General features: G+C 42.6%; 1 protein-coding gene across 6 annotated transcripts in view; it reads right to left on the reverse strand.

Annotated features, from left to right (window-relative positions):
* The window catches only part of LOC115116376 (transcriptional repressor p66 alpha-like), a 32908-nt gene extending 15072 nt beyond the window's left edge, over nt 1–17836 (reverse strand). For 2 of the 6 annotated variants that reach the window (XM_029644868.2, XM_029644866.2), the window contains exon 1: nt 17614–17833. The gene's annotated coding sequence lies outside the window, so the exon portion shown is untranslated. Of the gene's footprint in view, nt 1–17613 lie in introns of all 6 variants that reach the window. The other 4 variants (XM_029644870.2, XM_029644867.2, XM_029644871.2 and 1 more) reach the window with 3 other exon arrangements.
* Nucleotides 17837–18158: the final 322 nt, after the last annotated feature.

The raw sequence follows: 18158 nt of genomic DNA on the forward strand, positions 1-18158 counted from the left end.
CTCTTCTGCCAAGTGACGCACGGCAGGAAGCTACGACTTTGGAAAAAAACAACCACATTTACACTTTCACCAGGGGACACTTTTCAGCGATACATACAGCACCCACACATTGCCCCCTCCCCTTTCAATTTCTCAGAATAGTTATGTCCGCGAATATTCAGAGCACACACACACAGCCGCACTCATTACTGTAGTTGGGCCACTCACACACATCTCATCTGATAAAAGAAACCTGACAAGTTTTTTTTTTTTTAACCCATCTGACATCACTAAGGCACATATGACCCTTCCCAGGATTCATTGGGACACACAAAGCACTTTTCCTAAGAACCCGTTTAAACCGGTTGGCAAGTGTGTGTGTGTGGTTGAGAGTGAGGCTGAAGCAGGTTAACCCTTTGAGGCCCGGAATGAAAACTCCACTCCTACACTGACAGATTATTATTTGAGACGGTTGATTTGATTTCAAAAAAGCTTATGACTCAATTTGGCTTGAGGGTCTGATATACAAATGAATGGAAAGCGGTGTTCGGGGGAAAACGATACTGGACTGACGATACTATAAAAATCAACAAGTGTGCGGTTAAAACCGCCAAAAACCACATCTCTTCCCACAGGGCCGTGGGGTGAAATAGGGATGCAGCTTGAGCCCCACCCTCTGCAACATACAATGCCCTGACAACCCCCTGACTTTTCCCACATTTTCTTACGTTACAGCCTTATTCTAAAATCTTTTTTGTTCCCCCCACTCAATCTACACACAATGCTCCATAATGACAAACCAAAAACTGGTTTTTGGCAGCGATTACAGCCGAGGCTTCTTGGGTATGACGCTACAAGCTTAAAACACCTGTATTTGGGGAGTTTCTCCCATTCTTCTCTACAGATCCTCTCAAGCTCTGTCAGGTTGGATGGGGAGCGTTGCCTGTGCAGCTATTTTCAGGTCTCTCCAGAGATGTTCGATCGGGTTCAAGTCCAGACTCTGTCTGGGCCACTCAAGGACATTCAGAGACTTGTCCCGAAGCCACTCCTGCGTTGTCTTGGCTGTGTGCTTAGGGTCATTGTTCTGTTGGAAGGTGAACCTTCGCCCCAGTCGTAGGGCCTGAGAGCTCTGGAGCAGGTTTTCATCAAGGATCTCTCTGTATTTTGCTCTGTTCACCTTTCCCTCGATCCTGACTAGTCTCCCAGTCCCTGCCGCTGAAAAAAATCCCCACAGCATGATGCTGCCACCACCATGCTTCACCGTAGGGATGGTGCAAGGTTTCCTCCAGAAGTGACACTGGGCATTCAGGCCAAAGATTTTAATCTTGGTTTCATCAGACCAGAGAATCTTGTTTCTCATGGTCTGGGAGTCCTTTAGATGCCTTTTGGCAAACTCCAAGCAGGCTGTCATGTGCCTTTTACTGAGGAGTGGCATCCGTCTGGCCACTTTACCATAAAGGCCTGATTGGTGGAGTGCTGCAGAGATGGTTGTACTTCTGGAAGGTTCTCCCATCTCCACAGAGGAACTCTGGAGCGCTGTCAGAGTGATCATTGGGTTCTTGGTCACCTCCCGACCAAAGGCTCTTCTCCCCCGATTGCTCAGTTTGGCCGGGCGGCCAGCTCTAGGATAAGTCTTGGTGGTTCCAAACTTCTTCCATTTAAGAATGATGGAGGCCAATGTGTTCTTTGGGACCTTCAATGCTGCAGACTTCTTTTAGTACCCTTCCTCAGATCTGCGTCTCAACACAATCCTGTCTCGGAGCTCTACAGAAAATTCCTTCAATCTCATGGCTTTGTTTTTGCTCTGACATGAACTGTCAACTGCGGGACCTTATATAGACAGGTGTGTCACTTTCCAAATCATGTCCAATCAATTGAATTTACCACTGGTGGACTCCAATCAAGTTGTAGAAACATCTCAAGGATGATCAATGGAAACAGGATGCACCTGAGCTAAATTTTCTATCTCTTAGCAAAGGGTCTGAATACTTCTGTAAATAAGGTATTTCTGTTTTTTAATGCATTGGTTTTTGCCTTGTCATTATGGGGTATTGTGTGTAGATTGATAAGGGAAAAATGAATTCAACCCATTTTAGAACAAGGCTGTAATGTAATAAAACGTGGAATAGGGAAAGAGGTCTGAATTCTTTTCGAATGCACTGAATATACTGTATATATCAAAGAATTGGCGAGGGCACTAGAACAGTCTGCAGCAACCAGCCTCACCCTACTGCAATCTGAAGTCAAATGTCTACTGTTTGCTGATGATCTGATGCTGCTGGGCTCCAGAGTGGGGCAGCGGTCTAAGGCACTGCATCTCAGTGATAGAGGCATCACTACAGACCCTGGTTTGATCCCGGGCTGTATCACAACCGGCGGTGATCAGGAGTCCCATAGGGGCGCACAATTGGCCCAGCGTCGAACGGGTTAGGGGAGAGTTTGGCCGGGGTAGGCCGTCATTGTAAAATAAGAGTATGTTTCTTAACTGACTTGCCTAGTTAAATACATTTAAAACAAATACAAGGAGGGCCTACAGCAGCACCTAGATCTTCTGCACTGTCAGACCTGGACCCTGACAGTAAATCTCACTAAGACAAAAAGAATGGTGTTCCAAAAAAGGTCCAGTTGCCAGGACCCAAAATACAAATTCCATCTAGACACCGTTGCCCTAGAGCACACAAAGAAAACTATACACACCTCTGCCTAAACATCAGAGCCACAAGTAACTTCAACAAAGCTGTGAACGATCTGAGAGACAAGGCAAGAAGGGCCTACGCCATCAAAAGGAACATAAAATTCAACATCCCAATTTGGATCTGGCTACAAATACTTGAATCAGTTATAGAACCTATTTCCTTCATGGTTGTGAGGTCTGGGGTCAGCTCACCAACCAAGAATTCACTAAATGGAACAAACACCAAATTGAGACTGCATGCAGAATCCTGCAAAAACATCCTCTGTGTACAACGTAAAACACCAAATAATGCATCAGGCCCTACACCCAAACAAGGGCACTGCGTTCATCCACCTCTGGCCTGCTCGCCTCCCTACCACTGAGGAAGTACAGTTCCCGCTCAGCCCAGTCAAAACTGTTCGCTGCTCTGGCCCCCAATGGTGGAACAAACTCCCTCACGACGCCAGGACAGCGGAGTCAATCACCACCTTCCGGAGACACCTGAAACCCCACCTCTTTAAGGAATACCTAGGATAGGATAAAGTAATCCCTCTCACCCCCCCCCCCCCCCCTAAAAGATTTAGATGCACTACTGTTCCACTGGATGTCATAAGGTGAATGCACCAATTTGTAAGTCGCTCTGGATAAGAGCGTCTGCTAAATGACTTAAATGTAAAAATTTAAATGTAAATGCATGCAGAGCAGAATCAGGCCAATTTGGTGTTAATTATCAAAATCCCAAAAAGAGACGTTAAATTCTACAACCACCTAAAAGGAATCAAGTCCCAAACCTTCCATAACAAAGCCCTCACCTACAGAAAGATTAACCTAGAGAAGAGTCCCCTAAGCCAGCTGGTCCTGGGTCTCTGTTCACAAACAGACCCCACAGATCCCCCAAAGAGCAACACAATTAGACCCAACTAAATCATGAGAAAACAAAAAGATAATAACTTGACACATTGGAAAGAATAAACAAAAAAATGAGCAAACTAGAATGCTATTTGGCCCTAAAGAGAGAGTAAACAGTGGCAGAATACCTGACCATTGTGACTGACCCAAAATTAAGGAAAGCTTTGACTATGTAAAGTCTCAGTGAGCATAGCCTTGCTATTGAGAGAGGCCGTCGTAGGCAGACCTGGCTCTCAAGAGAAGACAGGCTGTGCGCGCCCACTGCCCACAAAATGAGATGGAGCTGCACTTCCTAACCTCCTGCCAATGTATGACCATATTAGAGAGACATATTTCCCTCAGATTACACAGATCCACAAAGAATTCGAAAACAAACCCAATTTTGATAAACTCCCATATCTACTGGGTGAAATACCACAGTGTGCCATCACAGCAGCAAGATTTGTGACCTGTTGCCACAAGAAAATGACAACCAGTGAAGAACAAACACCATTGTAAATACAACCCATATTTATGTTTATTTATTTTCCATTTTGTACTTTAACTATTTGTGCACATTGTTATAACACTGTAAATAGCCATAAAATTACATTTTAAATGTCTATTCCTTTGGAACTTTTGTGAGTGAAATGTTTACTGTTTATTATCTATTTCACTTGCCTTGGCAATGTAAACATCTGTTTCCCATGCCATTAAAGCCCTTTGAAATGAATTGATAGGGGGGAGGGGAGATGAAAGAATTAAAAAGAGGGAGGAATGAAAACGCCCAACATACTGATGCATACTCATGTCTGCTGTCACCATGACAACTCTGCACAGAACTCTGTAGGCACTGACTAGGTAGTAAGGCCTACAAGGCACAGATCTAGGACCAGCACACCCTCCGCAAATCCTAAACTCATCTATTAGGGCCGAAAACGCTAAACTGACTTCAGATTGGTGTCTGGAGGAAACGTCATCCTATTCTTACAGTGCAATGTCACGGTCTACAGTGTAGTGGATGTTAACCCTATGAGCAGCAGGTCCTAGGGTAGTTCAGCTTTTTAACAGGAAAGGTCAGGATCTAAATGACTTAATGGCTGACATATATCAGGTTACATCTCCATGGCAGCTCACACACACACACACCTCTAACGCACCCACACAAAAATCTATAGAGATGACTTGTCTGTGACATTGTCCCTTACGGATATAAGTATTGATAGATCAGTGTTTCCCAAACTCGGTCCTGGGAACCCAAAGGGGTGCATGTTTTGGTTTATGCCCAAGCACTAAACAACTGATTAAAATAATCAAAACTTGGTTACTTGAACCCCCTTGGGGTCACGAGGACAGAGTTAGGGAAACACTGATAGATCCATCCATCAGCAAGCTCTCCCTCTTTGCCACACACAGGAAAGGCCTATATTGGCATGATCTGAAAATCTCACCATACTGTACCTCCTCTACTCACTAAAAAGTGTGTGTGTGCCCAGGCAGTATATATTAGAGGTCGACCGATTAATCGGAATGGCCGATTTCAAGTTTTCAAAACAATCGGAAATCGGAATTTTTGGACACCGATTTGGCCGATTATTTATTCATTTATTTTAGATTTTTATTTTACACCTTTATTTAATTAGGCAAGTCAGTTAAGAACACTTATTTTCAATGACGGCCTAGGAACGGTGGGTTAACTGCCTTGTTCAGGGGCAGAACGACAGATGTTTACCTTGTCAGCTCGGGATTCAATATTGCAAACTTACAGTTAACTAGTCCAACACTAACCACCTGCTTTACATTGCACTCCACGAGGAGCCTACCTGTTACGCGAATGAAGTAAGAAGCCAAGGTAAGTTGCTAGCTAGCATTAAACTTATCTTATAAAAAACAAACAATCAATTAATCATAATCACTAGCTAACTACACATGGTTGATGATATTACTAGTTTATCTAGCGTGTCCTGCGTTGCATATAATCGATGCGGTGCGCATTCTCGGAAAAAGGACCATCGTTGCTCTAACGTGTACCTAACCATAGACATCAATGCCTTTCTTAAAATCAATACACAGAAGTATATTTTTAAACCTGCATATTTAGCTAAAAGAAATCCAGTTTTGCAGGCAATATTAACCAGGTGAAATTGTGTCACTTCTCTGGCGTTCATTGCACGCAGTCAGGGTATATGCGATAATAATAAACGTTCTGTTTTCGAAATAATAGTTTCCGGGTTTCGACCATATTAATGACCAAAGGCTCGTATTTCTGTGTGTTCTGCTATAATTAAGTCTATGATTTGATATTTGATAGAGCAGTCTGACTGAGCGATGGTAGGCAGCAGCAGGCTCGTAAGCATTCATTCAAACATTTTGCCAGCAGCTCTTCGCTATGCTTCAAGCATTGCGCTGTTTATGACTTCAAGCCTATCAACTCCCGAGATTAGGCTGGTGTAACCGATGTGAAATGGCTAGCTAGTTAGCGTTTCAAAAGTCACTCGCTCTGAGACTTAGTAGTTGTTCCCCTTGCTCTGCAAGGGCCGTGGCTTTTGTGGAGCGATGGGTAACGATGCTTCGAGGGTGGCTGTTGTCAATGTGTTCCTAGTTCGAGCCCAGGTAGGAGCGATTAGAGGGACGGAAGCTACAGTGGGGAGAACAAGTATTTGATACACTGCCGATTTTGCAGGTTTTCCTTCTTACAAAGCATGTAGAGGTCTGTAATTTTTATCATAGGTACACTTCAACTGTGAGAGACGGAATCTAAAACAAAAATCCAGAAAATCACATTGTATGATTTTTAAGTAATTCATTTGCATTGTATTGCATGACATAAGTATTTGATCACCTACCAACCAGTAAGAATTCCGGCTCTCACAGACAAAATAAGTATTTGGTCAATAACAAAAGTCTCTTTGTTATATACCCTTTTTTTGGCAATGACAGAGGTCAAATGTTTTCTGTAAATCTTCACAAGGTTTTCACACACTGTTGCTGGTATTTTCCTCTAGGGCAGTGATGTTTTGGGGCTGTTGCTGGGCAACACAGACTTTCAACTCCCTCCAAAGATTTTCTATGGGGTTGAGATCTGGAGACTGGCTAGGCCACTCCAGGACCTTGAAATGCTTCTTACGAAGCCACTCCTTCGTTGCCCGGGCGGTGTTTTTGGGATCATTGTCATGCTGAAAGACCCAGCCACGTTTCATCTTCAATGCCCTTGCTGATTGGAGGAGGTTTTCAATCAAAATCTCACGATACATGGCCCCATTCATTCTTTCCTTTACACGGATCAGTCGTCCTGGTCCCTTTGCAGAAAAACAGCCCCAAAGCATGATGTTTCCACCCCCATGCTTCACAGTAGGTATGGCGTTCTTTGGATGCAACTCAGCATTCTTTGTCCTCAAAACACGACGAGTTGAGTTTTTAACCAAAAAGTTATATTTTGGTTTCATCTGACCATATGACATTCTCCCAATCTTCTTCTGGATCATCCAAATGCTCTCTAGCAAACTTCAGACGGGCCTGGACATGTACTGGCTTAAGCAGGAGGACACGTCTGGCACTGCAGGATTTGAGTCCCTGGCGGCGTAGTGTGTTACTGATGGTAGGCTTTGTTACTTTAGTCCCAGCTCTCTGCAGGTCATTCACTAGGTCCCCACATGTAGTTCTGGGATTTTTGCTCACCGTTCTAGAGGTCATTTTGAACCCAAGGGGTGAGATCTTGCATGGAGCCCCAGATCGAGGGAGATTATCAGTGGTCTTGTATGTCTTCCATTTCCTAACAATTGCTCCCACAGTTGATTTCTTCAAACCAAGCAGCTTACCTGTTGCAGATTCAGTCTTCCCAGCCTGGTGCAGGTCTACAATTTTGTTTCTGGTGTCCTTTGACAGCTCTTTGGTCTTGGCCATAGTGGAGTTTGGAGTGTGATTGTTTGAGGTTGTGGACAGGTGTCTTTTATACTGATAACAAGTTCAAACAGGTGCCATTAATACAGGTAACGAGTGGAGGACAGAGGAGCCTCTTAAAGAAGAAGTTACAGGTCTGTGAGAGCAAGAAATCTTGCCTGTTTGTAGGTGACCGAATACGTATTTTCCACCATAATTTGCAAATATATTAATTAAAAATCCTACAATGTGATTTTCTGGATTTTTTTTCTTCCATTTTGTCTGTCATAGTTGAAGTGTACCTATGATGAAAATTACAGACCTCTCATCTTTTTAAGTGGGAGAACTTGCACAATTGGTGGCTGACTAAATACTTTTTTGCCCCAATGTATATAGCTTGTGATGTAATGCCTGCCAAAACAGGGCATTACCATGGCACTGGGTGTATGTATACATATCAGCATAGAGACACACCATTCTGACTCTGAATGGGATTTAGCCCAAAAGGAATGTAACCATGACAACAAACTGACAAGAAAGCAAGTAATCTTACCTATGGAATGCTCTCTGTCTCACCAGGAGGCAATTTCTAAATGATACCAACTAAATCAACTTCATCATTGTCACCACCATCACAGACCTTAACCATCTGGAAGTCTACAGCTGGGTCTTTCATACAACAGTCAGACAAAAACACACTATTAGGCCGCTGCACAACCACTACCGGTCAATAGAAACAGTGTCTAAGTCTGCAACCCTCCATATGTTTTCTGTTTTTTCTTTATTGCATATCTTAAGGGTAGGCAACAACACATCTGCCACACTGATCCACAACAAGGGGGCCCCTCAGGGGTGCGTGCTTAGTCCCCTCCTGTTCACCCATGACTGCATGGCCAATTACGACTCCAACACCATCATTAAGTTTGCAGACGACAACGCTGGTAGGCCTGATCAGCGACAACAATGAGACAGCCTATAGGGAGGAGGTCAGAGGCCTGGCAGTGTTGTGCCAGGACAACAATCACTCCCTCAACACGATCAAGACAAAGGAGATGATCGTGGACTACAGGAAAAGGAGGGCCATGCACACCCACATTCTCATCAACGGGGCTGTAGTGGAGCAGGTTGAGTGCTTCAAGTTCCGTGGTGTCCACATCACCAACAAACTATCATGGTCCAAACACACCAAGACAGTTGTGAAGAGGGCACAACAATGCCTATTCCCCCTCAGGAGAATGAAAATATTTGGCATGGGTCCTCAGATCCTCAAAACATTCTACAGCTGACCCATGGAGAGCATCTTGACTGGTTGCATCAAAGCCTGGTATGGAAACTGCTCTGTCTCCGACCGCAAGGCGCTACAGAGGGTAGTGCGTACAGCCCAGGACATCACTGGGGCCAAGCTTCCTGCTATCCAGGACCTCTATACCAGGCGGTGTCAGAGGAAGGCCCTAAAGATTGCCAAAGACTCCAGCCACCCTAGTCATAGACTGTTCTCTCTGCTACTGCACGGCAAGCGGTACCGGAGCGCCAAGTCTAGGTCCAAAAGGCTTCTTAACAGCTTCTACCCCCAAGCCATAAGACTACTGAACAGCTAATCAAACGGCTACCTGGACTATTTGCATTGACCTCCCCCTTTTTTACTCTGCTGCTTCTCACAGTTTAATATCTATGCAAAGTCACTTTACCCTTACCTACATATTACCTCAATTACCTTGACTAACCTGTACTCCCGCACATTGACTCAGTACAAGAGGTCGACCGATTATGATTTTTCAACGCCGATACCGATTATTGGAGGCCCAAAAAAAGACGATACTGATTAATCAGACGATTTTAAAAAAAAAAATTGTAATAATGACAATTACAACAATACTGAATGAACACTTATTTTAACTTAATATAATACATCAATAAAATCAATTTAGCCTCAAATAAATAATGAAACATGTTCAATTTGGTTTAAATAATGCAAAAACAAAGTGTTGGAGAAGAAAGTAAAAGTGCAATATGTGCCATGTAAGAAAGCTAACATTTAAGGTCCTTGCTCAGAACATGAGAACATATGAAAGCTGGTGGTTCCTTTTAACATGAGTCTTCAATATTCCCAGTTAAGAAGTTTTAGGTTGTAGTTATTCTAGGACTATTTCTCTCTATACCAATTGTATTTCATTAACCTTTGACTATTGGATGTTCTTATAGGCACTTTAGTATTGCCAGTGTAACAGTATAGCTTCCGTCCCTCTCCTTGCTCCTCCCTGGGCTCGAACCAGGAACACATCGACAACAGCCACCCTCGAAGCAGCGTTACCCATGCAGAGCAAGGGGAACAACTACTCCAAGTCTCAGAGTGAGTGACATTTGAAACGCTATTAGCACGCACCCCGCAAACTATATAGCCATTTCACATCGCTTACACCAGCCTAATCTCGGGAGTTGATAGGCTTGAAGTCATAAACAGCGCAATGCTTGAAGCATTGTGAAGAGCTGCTGGCAAAATGCACGAAAGTGCTGTTTGAATGAATGCTTACGAGCCTGCTGGTGCCTACCATCGATCAGTCAGACTGCTCTATCAAATATCAAATCATAGACTTAATTACAACAGAATAACACACAGAAATACGAGCCTTAGGTCATTAATATGGTCAAATCCGGAAACTATCATCTCAAAAACAAAACGTTCATTCTTTCAGTGAAATAGGAACCGTTCCGTATTTTATCTAACGGGTGGCATCCATAACTCTAAATATTCCTTTTACATTGCACAACCTTCAATGTTATGTCATAATTACGTAAAATTCTGGCAAATTAGTTCGCAATGAGCCAGGCGGCCCAAACTGTTGCATATACCCTGACTCTGCTTGCAGTGAACGCAAGAGAAGTGACACAATTTCACCTGGTTAACATTGCCTGCTAACCTGGATATCTTTTAGCTAAATATATAGGTTTAAAAATATATACTTCTGTGTATTGATTTTAAGAAAGGCATTGATGTTTATGGTTAGGTACAGTCATGCAAAGATTGTGCTTTTTTCACAAATGCGCTTTTGTTAAATCATCCCCCATTTGGTGATGTTGGCTGTCTTTGTTAGGAAGAAATAGTCTTCACATAGTTCGCAACGAGCCAGGCGGCCCAAACTGCTGCATATACCCTGACTCTGTTGCAAGAGAAGTGACACATTTTCCCTAGTTAAAAGAAATTCATGTTAGCAGGCAATATTAACTAAATATGTAGGTTTAAAAATATATACTTGTGTATTGATTTTAAGAAAGGCATTGATGTTTATGGTTAGGTACACGTTGGAGCAACGACGGTCCTTTTTCCGTGAATGCGCACCGCAACGATTATTTGCAACGCAGGATATGCTAGATAAACTATTAATATCATCAACCATGTGTAGTTAACTAGTGATTATGATTAATAGATTGTTTGTTTTTTATAAGATAAGTTTAATGCTAGCTAGCAACCTACCTTGGCTTCTTACTGCGTTCGTGTAACAGCCAGGCTCCTTGTGGAGTGCAATGTAAAGCAGGTGGTTAGAGTGTTGGACTAGTTAACCGTAAGGTTGCAACACTGAATCCCCGAGCTGACAAGGTAAAAATCTGTCGTTCTGCCCCTGAACAAGGCAGTTACCCCACCATTCCTAGGCCGTCATTTAAAATAAGAATGTGTTCTTAACTGACTTGCCTAGTTAAATAAAAGGTGTAAAATACAAATAAAGATACAGGTAACCAGTTTTATAAACGTCTGAGTGTTTTCTATCCACACAGACTAAGCAAATGCATATACTATATTCCTGGCATGAGTAGCAGGGCGCTGAAATGTTGCGCGATTTTTAACAGAATGTTCAAAAAAGTAGAGGGTCGACTTAAGAGGTTAACAAGGACAACACACAGGTCTTTCCATCATTGTATGATTTATGTGCAAATGAACTGAAGTTTACAGACAATGTCAAATGTGATATAGCGAAGCACCTGAGTGAGTTGGGTGCGCAATTACGCAGGTACTTTCCCAAAACAGATTACACAAACAACTGGATTTGTTATCCCTTAAATGCCCTGCCTCCAGTCCACTTACCAATATTTGACAAGAGAGCCTCATCGAAATTGCAAAAAGCGGTTCTGTGAAAATTTAATTTAAACAGAAGCAACTGCGCTCAGAATATCCTGCCTTGGCAAATCGAACTGTTAAGACACTGATGCCGTTTACAACCACGTACCTATGTGAGTGGATTCTAAATACGGAGAGTAGAAAACTAAACACAGGCACAGACTGTGAGTGGAAAATTATTTAAGACAGAGGCTCTCTCCAATACAACCCAACATTGCAGAGTAAGCACACCCTTCTCATGAACCTGTAGTGAGTTATTTACAATTTTCGATGAACAAATAAGGTTTTATATGTAAGCTGGTTAAATAAGGAGCAAAATTATTGATTATTATTATCTTATCATTTGTGCCCTGGTCCTATAAGAGCTATTTGTCACTTCCCACGAGCCGGGTTGTGACAAAAACTCACATTCATTCTTAAGTTTAACCTGTTAGTACTCTAGGGGCAGTATTTCATTTTTGGATAAAAAGACGTGCCCGTTTTAAGCGCAATATTTTGTCACGAAAAGATGCTCGAATATGCTTGGAATTGATCGTTTTGGAAAGAAGACAGTCTTACGTTTCCAGAACTGCAAAGATTTTCACTGTGAGTCCCTTAGAACAAATGCTTCGGGCAAAACCAAGATGTATGACCGACCAGGAAATGCACAGGATTTCTGAGGCTACGTTTTCCATGATCGCCTTATATGGCTGTGAATGCGACAGGAATGAACGGACTCTTTATCTTGTTTCCCCAAGGTCTCTGCAGCATTGTGACGTATTTGTAGGCATATCATTGGAAGATTGACCATAAGAGACTACAATTGCCAAGTGTCCCTCTTGGTGTCTGCGTGGCATTTGGTGCGCAAAACTCAGCTCCCAGTATTTTTCCATTCGAATCTCAGAACAAACCAGGCTACAAGGACGGTGCTTTCAATGGAGAGATATATGACAAACCACCTTCAGGATTGATTCAAACAACGTTTTCCATGTTTCAGTCGATATTATGGAGTTAATTCGGAAAAAAGTTTGACATGTAGGTGACTGAATTTTCGGTTAGTTTCGGTAGCCAAATGCATAGTAACAAAAGGGAACGATGTGTCCTACACAAGAATCTTTCAGGAAAAACTGGACATCTGCTATGTAACTGAGAGTCTCCTCATTGAAACATCTGAAGTTCTTCAAAGGTAAATTATTTTATTTGATTCCTTGGCTGGTTTTTGTGAATATGTTGCGTGCTAAATGCTAACGCTAAATGCTAAGCTAGCTATCACCACTCTTACACAAATTATTGATTTTCTCTGTTTCTAAAGCATATTTTGAAAATCTGAGACGACAGGATTGTTAAGAAAAGGATAAGCTTGAGAGCAGGCATATTTATTTCATTTCATTTGCGATTTTTAGAAATCGCTAACGTTGCGTTATGGTAATGAGCTTGAGGCTGTAGTTACGCTACCGCATACGGGTTTGGGCGGACTATGAGGTTAAGAACGGGGCGGCAGGGTAATGGTTAGAGCGTGGTTAGAGCGTTGGTCTAGTAACCGGAAGGTTGCAAGTTCAAACCCCCGAGCTGACAAGGTACAAATCTGTCGTTCTGCCCCTGAACAGGCAGTTAAACCCACTGTTCCTAGGCCGTCATTGAAAATAAGAATTTGTTCTTAACTGACTTGCATAGTTAAATAAAGGTAAATTTTTAAAATTAACCTCTCTTGGGTAGGGGGCAGTATTTTCACGTCCGGATGAAAAACGTGCCCAAAGTAAAATTGCCTGTTACTCAGGCCCAGAATCTAGGATATGCATATAATTGTAGATTTGGATAGAAAACACTCTAAAGTTTCTAAAAATGTTAAAATAATGTCTGTGAGTATAACAGAACTGATATGGCAGGCAAAAACCATTCCAAAAAAAAATTCAGTCTACCATTGTTTACAATGGCTTTCATGTTTATGATGAGGCGAAGTCCTCCCAGATTGCAGTTCCTAGGGCTTCCACTAGATGTCAACAGTCTTTAGAAAGAGTTTCAGGCTTGTTTTTGGAAAAATGAGCTAGAAGTTGTAGTTTTGAGTGGTTCCCATTTTGGCTGTAGTGTTTCCATGCGTGTGAATGAGAGCGTTCTTTGTTATTTATCTCCGGTAATGAACATACTATTCTCCGTCTTAAATTGTATCGTTTATTTACGTATTAGGGTACCTGAGGTTTGATTATAAACGTTGTTTGACTTGTTTGGATAAGTTTATTGGTAAGGTTTGGGATTCATTTTGTATGCATTTTTAAGGAGGGAAACCGGTGGATTATTGAATGAAGCGCACCAGCTAAACTGAGTTTTTATGGATATAAAGAAGGACTTTATCGAACAAAAGGACCATTTGTGATGTTGCTGGGACCTTTTGGAGTGCCAACAGAAGAGGATCTTCAAAGGTAAGGCATTTATTATATAGCTATTTCTGACTTTTGTGTCGCACCTGCCTGGTTGAAAAATGTTTTTCACGCTTTTGTATGCGGGTAATCGCATGGTGTGCTTTTGCCGTAAAGCCTTTTTGAAATCTGACACAGGGGCTGGATTAACAAGAAGTTAAGCTTTATTTTGATGTATAATACTTGTATTTTCATTCATGTTAAATATTTATATTTATATATATATATATATATTTCTGTCATTTGAATTTCACGCGCTACAATTTCACCGGATGTTGGCCAGGTGAGACGCTACCGTCCCACCTGCCCATAAGAAGTTAATAAATGTATTGTATAGTGTGTGTGGCAGGCTTACAATTATGGCAAAACAAGATTTGAGAGTGCGCTGACCCTGGTGCTAGAGGGGGTACGCAGCTGTAGGTTGAATGTTTGAAGGGGTACGAGACTATAAAAAGTTTGGGAACCACTGCTCTAGATCAACGATGGGACTGGCTCAAGCCAAAATAAGGCTCTCCTAAAAACCATGTAATCTTTGAAGATAACAGACACACAGGGGGACTGAGACCCTTCTCAATGCATCAATACATGTCTAATCTGCTCTTTCAGACAAGATTATAGGCCTACATTAAGACAAAACAACATGTGTTAATAACCCTTTGTGCCGCCTAAATAATATGGTCGCATACACATATTTAGCAAATGTTATTGTGGGTGTAGTGAAATGCCTGTGGTCCTAGCTCCAACAGTAATTAGTGTAATTAGTGTGAGTGGCAGATCTTCCAAGGCTTAGCCATCCCTGTGTCTATGTGGAGTCAGGGCCGACGTGTCCTTACACAGAGGAGACAAAAAGCAGGCCTCTCACACCATAGGCTACAAACCCCCTGTTAGACACCACTTGTGTTAACCTATGACCCATGGCCTGTTGGACAGGACAGGTGGTAAAAGGTCATAGAAGAGAGACAGAAAATGTGTAGTATTTCAATGAGCTGCTTGGATGAGCTTTGACGGGGTTACCTCTCTAGGATACTTGAACTTTCTACACCGATCGCTAGTGGCTGGGTTTTTCAGAACTGTGCAATTCAATGGTTTACTTAGGGCATCTGTTTGTATGCTGCAAACAAACTACAGAGAACTGGTCTAGAATTTGAATTGTTGGCATCAGCGCATTTGCCTAACAAAATTTACATAGGCTAACGGCTATTGAGTTCAGAACCAGTAACACACACACACACAAATCCACAAGGATAAGTGTTTGTTTAGACAATGTAATGAACGCCTGGGAGTGGGACACAGTAAAGTCAATGCCACTTTGAGCAGGGTTCCAAACACAGGGGTGCCAATGAGTGTAGCCCAGAGTGTCCCCTTGACACAAATAATGTCACCTCCATAACTGTTACAAACGTCAACAACATGGACAGCAGATCTCTCATGTTATTAAAAAATATTACCCTTGGCCCTGCCCACTACCTTCAGGCCATCCTGAAGAGACCATATGTAATTGGAACCCTTGCTGTTGTTGAGGAAAGTTTGCATGACCACTTCACTGGTAACGACAGGAGACTGACTACGGAAGACTGACGACAAACAGTCTCCATCATTCAGGATTGCTTTACACAGAAGATAATTCTCTCTTCAGTTTAGGCCTACAGGCGCAGCCGCGGGACAATGTTTAGGGTGCTGCAATTTTTTTCCGCAGCACACCTGATTTTTAAGGGGGGTACTGGAGCATCCCTACTTCCCTCGGCTATGCCTACAGGTGGTTTGTTGGGGCGGCAGGTAGCCTAGTGGTTAGGGCATTCGACATGTAACCGAAAGGTTGCATCTGTCGTTCTGCCCCCGAACAAGGCAGTTAAACCACTGTTCCTAGGCCATCATTGAAAGTAAGAATTTGTTGTTAACTGACTGGCCTAGTTAAATAAAGGTCAAATTTACCACTAGGCTACCTGACGCCCCTTGCATTAAATCACAGGAACAGACATTCTTGGAAATCAACATGAGTGAATTGTTTGGAGCTGTTACTCAACCCTATAAAGTGAATGTTAGGGATGCAATCACAAAGGCCAGAGAAGGGCTTTACAAAGACTCTGCTCTGCCACTCTCCATCCAACTCTACATTACTATGAGGCCAGAATTTCTCACCGGCAATGTGAGGACACCTATAAGGTCCTCTTGACTAAGCGCACCCCCAAAGCAACCATGTGACATCACATTGCAAAGAACATCCAAATCTATTGTTCTGATGAACAACTGATTGTCCTGTTCCAGAACCTTTATGTTTCTATTTTTTTGCCACACTAGAAGTCCTAACAGAAACAAGAGTTAGCACTAAATTAGACAGATAGACTTATCATGCAAGCCATTTCCATAGGATAAAATATGACCTTGTTGCATACTACTTGGTTACACATAACTAGGGGTCAGAATTTCCTGTGTCGTGATCTGCCCAAGAAAAACTCAGGACCCAAGGAACCAGCATAGGTACCAGTCACTGACAACTCAACTCACTGATCTCTGTAGCTACATGCAGTACAGCACAAAGTAACAGAGGCTGGCTCAGATACATTTGCAGGGCACTGCACCAGCCTATACATACCGCTAGGCTGGAGAAAATAGTGTGTAAATGTGTGTGCGTTCAGCTTTAAGAGGAGGAAGACCATGGTCGTCACACAGAAGTAGGAAGATTACCAGGGACTCTTAATCCGATACAGTAGAACCTCCATTAAAAACAATACAAATACCGAAAATGCAAACTCGCCCCTTTAAAGACCAAACACAGCCCATGCTTTATTTTGACCGGCTTTTCGTAAGGCCACGGCTAAATGGAGGAAATAGCTGGCATGTTTATAAATCGCACAACCATGAAAATAAACTAGCTAGCTAGCATAATGCCAATTTATAATTAGCACTCGTGCCATTTTAGCTACCTGTCCAGATATTTGTTTGGCAACAAAGTGAAGCACAATACACGCACTTTACGAAACCGTAACTTTGGTGCATTTAAATTGCTAGCAAATAATTAGCTTGCTACCTAAACTTTTTTTTAAACAAAAACAACAACAACCAGGTACCCGGACCAACAAGACAATGAAGTAACGTTAGCTGAGGCTAGCTTGCTTTTGGGGTGGGGAGAAGATGGCCAGCGGAAAATTGTAACTCCAACACTGGCCAAATGTCTCAGCTAGCTAGCTAATATGTATAAATATATTTATAAAATGTATTAACTACATGTTTTAGTAGTTCGTGATTAGCTAACTTCGCATTGGCAAACTACCTGGGTTGTCAAAAGGCTAACTAGCCAAGTGCTGCTCTAAAAATAATTCTAACTCCCAGTCCAACGACAGAACAAACACTCGACAATCCGATTCAGATTGACTGTCTCTGTTCGGTCGACTCAACTCAAAAAATATAGTTTCGAAGTGACATTATTAAAATACTAAATATCTTCTGACTATGTGTAGTCATAACAATAAAGTCTGGAGATGTGACTTCTATAAAACGTATGCACCGCCCTTCCCGTTCCCAACCGTAGCTTTTGCTCTGCGGAGAAGTGCTACTTTTCAACAGCCCATCAGCTTCTCTATCGTCACAGATAGGTGGAGGAAGAGGAGCTGGCTCGCGACAAGTCCGAATAAAAGGCTTCCCTCAATCCACTTCCACAAAAAAACTTCGGGACACCTCAATCAACTTACTCGGTCGATTCGACAGCGATCCGTCGACTGCGGGTCGTCCAAGGTATTTAGGATGACAATCAACTCCGATAATTCGATGTTATTTAAAAATCCAGGGGATACCCTCTTTTTTTCTGCCCTCCCCGCTACCGCCTCTGTTGCCAAATAATGCGCTTCTCAACACACATGGAGCCGCGGCGTCACCGCAGTGGGCATGCGCGCTTCAGCACGCCAGGGGGACCAAGTGCACGTCTATAACCACTGATCACCAAGGGGCAAAGCAGCACAACCATGCCACGGTCCCCTAGGTCTTGTGGGTGCTTCTTGCCTAAAATACAAGTAACAGCTGATCCAGGATCAGGATGATTTTTAGCATAGCGAGGAGGAATAAGGAGAACGGATCCCAGATCAGTTGCCATAGACATGGGTCTGAGGCTGAACCCTATTCACGTGCACAGTGGATATGGTGGATGCCATATATCTCCTTCTCTTTTCATAACAGGTCAGAAGACAATACAGAAGCAAAGTGTATCAACATCAGCAGTATCAATACCATGGTGAATAGC

Source organism: Oncorhynchus nerka, linkage group LG9b (assembly GCF_034236695.1).
Source record: "Oncorhynchus nerka isolate Pitt River linkage group LG9b, Oner_Uvic_2.0, whole genome shotgun sequence".
In the NCBI taxonomy this organism is placed as follows: domain Eukaryota; kingdom Metazoa; phylum Chordata; class Actinopteri; order Salmoniformes; family Salmonidae; genus Oncorhynchus; species Oncorhynchus nerka.